The sequence below is a fragment of the Oryzias melastigma genome, unplaced genomic scaffold (assembly GCF_002922805.2).
Source record: "Oryzias melastigma strain HK-1 unplaced genomic scaffold, ASM292280v2 sc00358, whole genome shotgun sequence".
NCBI lineage: Eukaryota > Metazoa > Chordata > Actinopteri > Beloniformes > Adrianichthyidae > Oryzias > Oryzias melastigma.
Window position 1 is genome coordinate 61892 of NW_023416956.1, and position 8681 is coordinate 70572.

At 38.9% G+C, this 8681-nt stretch overlaps 1 pseudogene; it reads right to left on the minus strand.

The window, feature by feature from the left end:
• Window positions 1-4861: 4861 nt before the first annotated feature.
• The window catches only part of LOC112140066, a 7861-nt pseudogene continuing 4041 nt past the window's right edge, over window positions 4862-8681 (minus strand).

Here is an 8681-nt window from a genome sequence, read left to right on the forward strand (position 1 = left end):
TTATTTTATACGTTTATTTTACAAGGTTTTTTTTTTTTAATATTGTGTGTGGGGTCATGGGTGTATGTGTTATAGGGAGGGTGTGTGTGTGTGTGCAGGGTGGGTTGGGCTTTTATTGTGTATGTTTTGTTTTTAAATGTGAAGCGCTTTGTGTTGCTCTTAAGTATGAAAGGCGCTTTTATAAATAAAGTTTGATTTGATTTGATTTGATTAGTGATAAGTTACATATGTATGTTAACGGTTTGGAAATGTAATTCATGACTTTTTAAACTATTGTCTATGTTATGGCAGTCAGTTGAGTTTTTACTTCTAAAACTATTTACAATGATAATCAACTCTTTTTCATTGTGGTGGACCAAGCAGCCAAAAAGCTGGAAAAATGTATAAAAAAGGTTGGAAATTAAATTAAAGCCGCAAGCGGCATTGGATGGCCCGCAGTCGCTACCCGCCCTCACCCTCGCCGCCCACTCCCTCGCCGCCCTCTCCCTCGCAGCCCACCCTCTCCCTCGCCGCCCGCTCCTACGCACCAGTGCCGCGCGTGCTGCCCGCCCCTACGCACTCTCGCCCCCCCTTCACACTGACCTTTGACCTGAATTCTTCTGCTAAGCAGCCACTCTGCACCACTAACCCCCCCTTCCTTTACTGTATAGCTGGACTTTGATGTAAGTGAGAAATTGCTTAAAAAGGCACTTTTTTCAAAATGGCGCCTTTTCTCTTAGAGTTATCTCCATAGAAACCATTTTATGTTTTGTTCGCCTGAGGTCACCGAACAGATTGGCGTTAGTTTTACAAGAATCGGCCAAAGTAAATTTTTTGATCTCCTTAGCAACAGAAGTTATTTGCTTACCACGCCCACATTCCCTATATTATCATATTTTAAGTTATAACACTTGTTAAAGCTTTAACTTGGCATGTAAGTGAGAAATTGCTTAAAAAGGCGCTTTTTTCAAAATGGCCGCTTTTCTGTTAGTGTTATCTCCATAGCAACCATTTTATGTTTAGTTCGCCCGAGGTCACCGAACAGATGGACGTTAGTTTCGACCAAAGTACATTTTTGGATCCCCTTAACAACGGATGTTATTTGCTTACCACGCCCACATTCCTTATATGGTCATATTCTATGATGTTATGCCCGACGCGTGGCATGGGCTTTCGTTTGCGTATCTCGAAACATATTTTTTTGGCCCCATAAACGATTTTTGGCCCATTCATTTTTTTTACAAAACCGCTCGCCGTGATGTCATTGTTTTGGGGTGGGTCACGCGCAACATGCCAAAAATTAATTTTCAATTTTCCCTACGTGTCATAAAATTTTGAGGAACTTTTCGTTCATGTGGCGGGGTGAAATTTTGGCTCAAAGGCGCAGAAAGATTGAATATTTAAGCAAAAACAATATAGTCCTTGCAGTCAGTAGACTGCTGCTGCGGGCCATAATAACACACTGGGCCCTTAAAAGAGGTCAACTAAACAATAAGGGAACTCAGGCAAAAGGCAACATAAGTTAGCAAAGTAACATGAACTTGAACAGACTGAAAACTGACCTAACTTAAACAGAGACACAAGGGAACATATATAGTGGGTGATCAATCCACTGAAGAAACACAAGGGGGGACTGAAAAGGACAAACTCTAACTACAAACAATATTCCAAAACAAATAACATATCTGTTAAAGTGTTAACTAAATCTAACATAAAGTTGCCTTTAATAAATTAATGATACTAGCTAGAAAATAGAGCAAATGATATTTGTCTATACAAATATTAATATATCCCCCCCACTCTTGGCCATGCTAAGGTCCATTTTGTTGCTTGCTGTTGTGGTTGATTGCTGCCAAGTGCTCATGTTGGTTTGTCAGGCCTGACTTCATTCATCCAGCAGATGGCGGCATCAACAGCAAGCACCATGGTCTTCTGGGGCCAGCAACTCAAAATAAACAAAACAAATATATTAATACACTTAAACCACAATAGAAATAGAAATATGGTGTGTTATGCATTTACTGCCCTGATGGTCCTGTGATGGCGGCAGCCACCACACTCATTAACTGGAGATAGAAATAGTGTTTTTGGATTATGTGTGACTAATGTACTTTCATTTATCTTCTCCCTGCATATTGGAATTTTTGCTGATGTTATGGAGGAGAATCATTGACTATATGAAAGAGTTAATGGACGAAGCAAGCCCCCCTCCTTCCGTGTTCCATATAGGAAGTACCACTGGGTTGCAAAAAGGCCAAAGTCCCATTGACTTACATTGAGAAACAGACAGTTATTTCTCAGTGATTTTATATGTCAGAATAATCATTCTTCCTCTGCTGCTTTCTGCTTATCTTCTTTTATCTAATCCTAATTTTTTTAAAGATTTTCTTCCATTTTCACAAGTTATTAGAGTTATACATTGACCAATCAGATGGCTCAATAAGTAGGGCTGTAACGAGTATCGCGATCTGCTCCCAAAATTTCAAATACGGATATTTGCGTCGTCCAAGCTCACTGATTCGCGATGGAGTAAATGTAGTAAATTGTAGCAAAAGATGATCATAATATCATCAGGGAACAATGTATTTTTGCTCTGAAATGCAGATTAATGTTGGATTTTAAGTCTACGAACTAAAATAAAGTCCAAAAGAGCCGCCGTACTTCCACCGGAAGTAAACACATCCTCTTGACGGTGAAGCTTCCGGTTTTCAAAGTAAAACTACTGAGAGCTTTTTTCAGTTCAAAAAAGGAGACTAAAGTCACACTCACTGACTGTCAATGAATTAGCTTTAACATCGGAGCTTTAGCTCCAGTGTTTACATTCTTTTGGTTATAATAACTCTTCAACATTTGACGTAATTAACAAAACTCCAGCTTGTTCTGAAGAAACAGCCTCGCGCTGCTGAAAGGTGGATATAATCAACATGAATCAGCTGATTCTGCTGTGAAAAAAAACCTCTTCATAGGAGCTCTGCAGCAATGTGTGATGCTTAGAACGTAAAATATTGAAGAACTTCGAAGATAAAAAACTGTGCAGAACATTTTCAGGTTTTGTTGTTAAACGACCCAAAACAAGAGGGATTTTTATCCTTTTTATGAACCTGAAGATTGAAAAGATAAAAAAAAAAGAAAAAAAACTTCAAAATGACAAAAAAATGTCTTTTTATCTGAATCGTTGTGCTTTTTTTTTAATAAGTTTAGTTGATTCTGATCACCTGTTCTAAATAAAGGTATAAGTGATGATTAAATACAAATAATTTCCATTTTCATCATTCTACTAAATAGACATACACATAGCAATAAACATTATAATAAAAAGTAAGAATCGTGGTTCAACTCGCGAATCGAATTGGATCGCGGGCTGCACGGTGGCGCAGTGGTTAACGCTCTTGCCTCACAGCGAGAAGGCCCCGGTTCAAATCCCGGCTGGGACCTTTCTGTGTGGAGTTTGCATGTTCTCCCCGTGCATGCGTGGGTTTTCACCGGGGACTCCGGCTTCCTCCCACCGTCCAAAAACATGCTTCATAGGTTCATTGGTGACTCTAAATTGCCCCTAGGTGTGAATGTGAGAGTGAATGGGTGTGTGATTGAGGCCCTGCGACAGACTGGCAACCTGTCCAGGGTGTACCCCGTCTTCGCCCATCAGTAGCTGGGATAGGCTGCGGCACCCCCGCGACCCCGAAAAGGGACAAAGCGGTCAAGAAAATGGATGGATGGATGGAATTGGATCGCCACCTAAGTGATGATCCACAGCCCTATCAATGAGCGTTTGTGGGTCTGACGTCGAATGTGTGGGGGGTTTGATTGACAAATAACAGGTAGCCAACGGGAGCAGACTTCATCAATGGGTCAGTGAAGACCTTTTAACACCTACTTTACAATTCAACAATGTTCCAATCATTGTTCTACTCTTGTTTTCCTCAATGGAATGTACAGATGCAGCAGTTTAAAACAACAAGAGGAACATGCTGTCGACATTTTTAGATGAGGATTTACTCTGTAGAAATAGATTTCACTCTGAGGTTATGTGCTTTGGACTATTTTTGGTCTGTTTAACGTTCGTTTTTCATTTTTTTCACTGTTTTGGTTGTAGCTTATAAATTATAAGTTGTGTATCATACGGAATGGTACAGCTCCTCCATAAAATCACCACCAAAGATTCATTTTCGCCGAACTTTTCCAGCTTCAGCCTGAATTAGACGCAGCCGTCTGAGGAGCGCGAGACAAACTTGAAAGGACCTGGTCGTGTTTTCAAACAGATAAAAAGATCCAGCTGTTCACTTGTTAGGATGGTTATTGATTTTAAATACCGCTGAACGCGCTTCTCACGTGCATCTGATCAGACTGTAACGTGGCAGCCCATGTGAAGTGACAAGCTGCTGCTGTGGCGCGAGGGGGGGGGGGGCTCTTCAGTGGCGTCACACAAATGCTCCATTTAGCTCGACAAAAAGGAATAAATGTAAGTAAATCCAAAAGGACCGCTGACAGAATCAAATGTTGGAATGGTTCTCCCTCAAAGGCTTCAACAATGATTTGTAAAATTCTCCTGAGCCGCCGTGATTAAAGTGAAAGCTGTTTACATCCCAAAGGTCTCATGGTAGAGGCGTGGAAAGAGGTGGACGGTTGCAATAAACTCACTCCAGATTGGCGACAGTACTTCCTGTAGATTCCATGATTCAGCTATGACTCACAGAGAGTCAGACCAATCACTGAAGATGGGTTGCAGCCGTTTGCAAATGACGATATCCGTTTCAGGAAGCGACGGTGAAAGCGGCAGCCTACTTTCGCGAGGAGTGGACGTAATGCATTTCCAATGGGGGACCTCATAGCTTGATAAGTCCAGTATTTTTACAGTCACTGAGGAGAATACGCTTCAGGGCTGTGCTTTTCTGTCTGTTTCTCTGAACTGACAGTGGCTAAATAAAGTAATTGACCAGCAGAGCTGTGCTGAAGCACACTGCTGCACTCAGACTGATGAGAAAAGCACAGAGAAGAAGTTTGTTGACTTCAGTCTTCTTCACACCTCCTGATGGAGCTCTGTGATCTGACCTCAGTCCTAAGCTCAGCAGAACTGGACTTGAGAAGCCCAGCTTTGGAACCTGCAAAGAACCAACAAACAGAAAGCCACACTGTGGGAAAGACTCCACACTTCTGACTGATGTTCACCTCCACTTTATTCTTCACAGGAAAAATTGAGACAGAACACTGAGAACTAAAAAGAACAGAGAAACACTTCTAATGTCTACTAGAAACAGGATTAGCAAAAACACAAACACCAGTCTGTTTCTTTATCCACCTCTTAATTAATACATTTTTACTAAACCTTTCCTTCACCAAAATGTTATTTGCTAACACACCTCAACAAAATATAAACTCCAATTATTTTATATTTAGACAATATTTAAGTGAATCACATAAAAAGTGTAAAAAGAGTGAAAAAAAATATTTCCACATTTGTCTAAGTAACACACAGACTTAGACAGCATTGTCTCAGCATGAACTACAACCACAGTTGGTCCTTTAACAATATCACAAAAGTACAAAATTCAACAAATAAAAATTAAGAGTTACATTAAAAAAACAAATCTTACTGACAAAATAAAAAACATAAAAAACATTTCTATTTACAAGAGTACTTAAACGTAATTCATGAATGAGTTAAATATTTTCTGTCATTAAACATATAGAATCATTACAAAATGAATTGGATCAAACATTTATTTTGATTCATTTTCACTAAACATTTTCCATCATGCAAATTCTCCAGTTTGTTACAAAACCTCAAACAACTGAAGATGCTTGTATTTATACGTCGTTCCTAATTACAATTTATGTCTAGAAAAAGGCATCTATCCTGTATGAATTTGAATGTGTTTATTGGGAGAAGATAAATCAATAAAACTCTTGTCACATTCTTTACACTTAAAAGGCTTCTCTCCTGTACGAGTTTTCATGTGTGCATTAAGAGTAGCCCATTGACTAAAACTCTTATCTCATTCTTTACACGTAAAAGGCTTCTCTCTTGTATGAATTCTCGTATGTCTTTTGAGATTAGATATTTGAGAAAAACATTTTTTACATTCTTTACACGTAAAAAGCTTCTCTCCTGTATGACTTTGCATGTGCTGTTTGAGATGAGATACATCAATAAAACAATTGTCACATTCTTTACACTTAAAAGGCTTCTCTCCGGTATGAGTTCTCATGTGTTTTTTGAGATAAGAAACATCAATAAAACTTTTGTCACATTCCTTACAAGTAAAAGGCTTCTCTCCTGTATGAATCTTTATGTGTATTTTGAGATTAGATTTTCGACTAAAACTTCTATCACATTCTTTACAAATAAAAGGCTTCTCTCCTGTATGAATCTTCATGTGTGTTTTGAGATTACCTATCAGACTAAAACTTCTATCACATTCTTTACACGTAAAAGGCTTCTCTCCTGTATGACTTTGCATGTGTCTATTGAGAGAAGATATATCAATAAAACGTTTGTCACATTCTTTACACGTAAAAGGCTTCTCTCTGGTATGAGTTCTCATGTGTCTTTTGAGACTAGATACAGCAATAAAGCTTTTGTCACATTCCTTACAAGTAAAAGGCTTCTCTCCTGTATGAATCTTCATGTGTGCTTTGAGATTAGATTTTCGATTAAACCTGCTATCACATTCTTTACACGTGAAAGGCTTCTCTCCTGTATGAATCTTCATGTGTCTTTTGAGACTGGATATTTGAGTAAACCTTCTATCACATTCTTTACATGTGAAAGGCTTCTCTCCTGTATGAATCTTCATGTGTCTCTTGAGACTGGATATCCGACTAAAACTTCGATCACATTCTTTACACGTAAAGGCCTTCTCTCCTTTATGAATTCTCATGTGTGTTTTGAGACTGGATATCCGACTAAAACTTCTATCAAGTTCTTTACAAGTAAAAGGCTTCTCTCCTGTATGAATTCTCATGTGTGTTTTGAGACTGGATATCCGACTAAAACTTCGATCACATTCTTTACACGTAAAGGCCTTCTCTCCTGTATGAATTCTCATGTGTCTTTTGAGATTGGATATTTGACAAAAATTTCTATCACATTCTTTACACGTAAAAGGCTTCCCTCCAATATTAGTTCTTATGTGTTTCTTGACGTAAGATATTTGATTAGTCCTTCTATCACATTCTTGAAAAGAACAAGTTTTCTCACTTGTGTGAGTTGTCACGTGTCTTTTGAGATGAGATATTTGACTAAAACTTTTGTCACATTCTTTACATGTAAAAGGCTTCTCTCTTGTATGAGTTCTCATGTGTCTTTTGAAATGAGATCTATCACTAAAATGTTTGTCACATTTTTTACATCGAAAATGCTTCTTTCCTGTGTGAGTCCTCATATGAGTTCTGAATTTTAAGTAAGAGCCACAACTTTTACCACATTCTTCACAGACATAAAGTCCTTCATCTGACTTTGTTTTCATATGGGAAGACATATTAGGAGGAGTTCTTGTTCCTTTACCAGACTTTAAATGGGAAACTCTTTTTTCTTTAGTGGATTGTTTGCGTTTTTCAACCAAAGTTGTTTTCTCTGATTTTTTTTTAACATCAGAGTCACACTGACTTTCTGACATGTCTTGGACATGACTTCTGTCTCTTTTGCCTCTCTGATTTCCGTTCTGTGGGTCTGTCTCATGATCTATAGTTGATGTTGATTCTTCATGTTGGTTTTCTTCTTCATCCTGACTCTCAGTTACATTAAAGTTCTGCTGATTGTTTAGATCTGCTTCACTGTTCTCATTTTCCTCATAAGAAGGAATTTCCGTCAAAGTATAACTCTCCTTAATCTGTATAGTTGCTGGTTCCTCCTGCTCCTCACCAATGTGTGGGGATTCTGGATACTCTTGCTCCTCTTCAATCTGTGGAGGATCTGGTTCCCTCTTTTCCTTTTCTGCCTGTTGAGGTTCTGGTCCGCCCGGTTCCTCTTTTATCTGTGGAGATTCTTGTTCTTCCTGCTCCTCTTTTGTCTGTGTAGGTTCTGGATCATTCTGTTCCACTCTGAAGTTCCTCTGCTGGTTGCAGATATCTTCCTCTTCTATCAACCAATGCTGGGGGAGGACTGCAGGGATACAAATACAAGAAAGTATGATCCAAGAAAGTATCAGTTTTTTGTATGGTTAAATACCAAATACATTTTAAATCACCTCAGTTAGAAACCCTACAGTTTTACATATTTAAAGCCCATCTGTACTATAATCCATTTTCTAAATCCTCTCAATCCTTTTCAGGATCATGGGAATCTTGAAGTCTATAAGTGTGGATTTGAGTCACAGGACAATGACTTGAGTCATTAATTTTACAACCTTAAATTCAACTCAAGACTTTAAAACCCGTAACTAGTGACTTGACTTGATCTTCCTTGCAGCGGTAGGGCAGTCGACTCCTGATCGGAAGATTGCAGGTTCGATTCCCACCATGTGTCAAAGTGCCTTGGAAAAGACACTTAACCCCGAATTGCCTCTGGTTGAAGGATGCAGTGGAGCAACCACCAGTGTGTGAATGTGTGTGTGAATGGTTGAAAGCGCTCTGTGACTGTGAAGCACTTTGAGCCCTCGAAGGAGGGTAGAAAGCTCTATATAAGTATACGCCATTTACCATTTAACAAAGTAACGTGTACTGCTCAGAGCAAAACCATGTCCTCAAACTAGATTGGCCTTCAC